This window comes from Muntiacus reevesi, chromosome X (assembly GCF_963930625.1).
Source record: "Muntiacus reevesi chromosome X, mMunRee1.1, whole genome shotgun sequence".
In the NCBI taxonomy this organism is placed as follows: Eukaryota; Metazoa; Chordata; class Mammalia; order Artiodactyla; family Cervidae; genus Muntiacus; species Muntiacus reevesi.
Window position 1 is genome coordinate 35,736,484 of NC_089271.1, and position 2,928 is coordinate 35,739,411.

The window sequence follows — 2,928 nt, forward strand, 5'->3', positions numbered from 1 at the left end:
TGTTTATTTTTGTTTTGAGTTCTGTTACTCGCGGAGACAGATTAAAAAAAAATATTGCTGCAACTTACATCAAAGAGTGTTTACCAATGCTTTCCTCTAGGAGTTTTATAGTATCCAGTCTCACATTTAGGTCTTTAATACATCTTGAGTTTATTTTTGTATATCGTGTTAGAGTGTTCTAATTTCTTTCTTTCACATGTACCTGTCCAGTTTTCCCAGCACAACTTGTGGAAGAGACTATCTTTTCTCCATTGTATATTCTTGCCTCCTTTGCAGTAGTTTTAATTGACCATAAGTCACTTCAGTTCAGTCGCTCAGTCATGTACAACTCTTTGTGACCCCATGGACTGCAGCATGCCAGGCTTCCGGGTCCATCACTAACTCCCAGAGCTTACTCAAACTCATGTCCATCGAGTCAGTGATGCCATCCAACTATCTCATCCTCTGTCGTCCCCCACTCTTCCCGTCTTCAGTCTTTCCCAGCATCAGGGTCTTTTCCAGTGAGTCAGTTCTTTGCATCAGATGGCCAAAGTCTTGGAGTTTCAGCTTCAGCATCAGTCCTTCCAATGAATATTCAGGACTGATTTCCTTTAGGATTGACTGGTTGGATCTCCTTGCAGTCCAAGGGACTCTCAAGAGTCTTCTCCAACACCACGGTTCAAAGGCATCAATTCTTCAGCGCTCAGCTTTCTTTATGGTCCAACTTTCACATGCATACATGACTACTGGAAAAACCATAGGTTTGACTAGACAGATCTTTATTGACAAAGTAATGTCTCTGCTTTTTAATATGCTGTCTATGTTGGCCATATCTTTTCTTTCAAGGACCAAGCATCTTAATTTCATGGCTGCAGTCACCATCTTCTTGGGATTTTGGAACCCAAGAAAATAAAGTCTGTCACTGTTTCCATTGTTTTCCCATCTATTTGCCATGAAGTGATGGGACTGGATGCCATGATCTTAGTTTTCTGAATGTTAACTTTAAGCCAACTTTTTCACTCTCCTGTTTCACTTTCATCTAGAGGCACTTGACTATAAGTGCCTGTATTTATTTCTGGGCTTTCTGTCCTGTTTCATTGATCTGTATGTCTTTTTTTATACCACTACCGTTCTAAATGTTTTTCTGTCTGTTTATGTAGGAAATTTACAACTTTCCAGCAGATAACCTGAAATACAAAGTTAGCTTAAGAGTATGTGAGAAAATAGTTGAATTGCAGCAGGATGATTTTAAGTACTTCTGCTAATTTTTAACATTTTACTTTTTCTCTTTCTTGTTTTTCCCATAGGAAAAATCAGGGAGAAAGGCTTTCCATGGTGGAAAGGATGATGTTGTTGCCATATCTTGAATAATAGAAGTTATGTCAAATCTAGAAAAATGTCTGAAACATGAATAATGGTGGGGATAGAGTTGGGAAAGTTCATGCAAAAAAAAAAAAAAAAAGATGATAAAGGGTGTCCTAAGCTAAGGCTCCTCTCTCATTTTGCTCATATTAAAGATAAGATGTAAGTAGCCAGGTTTTTGTGACAAAATCCCCTACATTATTGCTATTGGATATGCTTTAGAAGTAGATGAAATTCATGACGTGAATTGTCATTGCAAATCCTGAATTCTTCACCCTTGTCTCTGTCTCAATTCTGCACAGAATCCAACCTACTAAAAACTTTGGCTTACCAGAAATAAAACATTAAAAAGAAGGAAACTATGTTCCTTAAGTGAACTATGTAATAATCACTAACAGCTCTGCCACAAATATGACAATTAGAACACTCTGCATTTTGAGTAATCACATCCATTTCAAGAGGAAACATGAGCAAGTCTCTTCATTTATGAGCCAAACCCATTTCCTGAGGGGCTTATCTATTGACTAATTTTAGGATTTAAAAATAAAACCAAGTTGGTGTCTTTTTATTTTGTGCAAGCGGAAAGTGAACAGAGGAGGGAAATCGGAATAAATGCAAGTTACTGAAAGATCAGTGGCTGTGGTGGGGGCCATTTTGTGCTGGGCATTTATTTCCAAGAGATCCATCATGTTGCAGTGGCATCTCACGTCCGCTTCCTTCCTCACAGCTCTGTGTTCATGTGAGGTGATGCCACAGTCTGGCAAGACCACATCTCTCTTCCACTCGCCGCTGTTCTTTCTGGCTCTTTAGAAATCCGTCCCTGTGCTGTCATGATCTCAAGATGAGTCGGGAATGTTGATTTTTCAGTGTGGGTTCTTCCAAACTGGCCGTTTCTTTGGCAGTCTAATTCAGTGAAGGCAGTAAAAACGAGTCATGTTATCCAGAGAGAAATAAAACCATAGCTGGGCCTCATGTTGGCAGCAGGCGTCTCACAGCGAGCTTTCCGGTACTGTCTGGCCGACTGTTCCCTCAACTGCCTGAAGGTGAGAAGTGAAGTGAAGTTGCTCAGTTGTGTCCGACTCTGCGACCCTGTGGACTGTAACCTACTAGACTCCTCCGTCTGTGGGATTTTCGAAGCAAGGATGCTGGAATGGGTTGCCATTTCCTTCTCCAGGGGATCTTCCCGAGCCAGGGATCGAACCCAGGTCTCCTGCATTGTAGGCAGACGCTTTACCGTCTGAGCCACCAGGGAAATGTGGCTGAAGGTGAGAAACGCGTCTCCAAATATCACCGCTTATAAGATAAGAGGACTTCCTGACCCCAGGGCTCCTCAGAGATGGGTCTCGACTCAGTCCTAGAATGGTCCTTCCCCGGACTTCACTTCACTCAGAGCTGGACTTGGTGACATGTCCACCTGTATCATCCTCCCCGAGGAAATAGCATTCTTTACCCGCCTCCCCTGAGACTCTGGAAACACAGGTGCGTTCCCATCGGCCACACACTCAGGCAGCGTGTTAGCACATAGACGGTTATGTTGCTGTTTTGAAATTGGTTCAGTAATAGAACATCCTGGCCCTGACTGAGGAG

General features: G+C 42.1%; 1 non-coding gene across 1 annotated transcript; it reads right to left on the bottom strand.

The window, feature by feature from the left end:
* Nucleotides 1-2,521: 2,521 nt before the first annotated feature.
* Nucleotides 2,522-2,593, bottom strand: TRNAC-ACA (transfer RNA cysteine (anticodon ACA)). The gene has a single exon. It is a non-coding gene; the product is annotated as a tRNA-Cys (tRNA).
* Nucleotides 2,594-2,928: the final 335 nt, after the last annotated feature.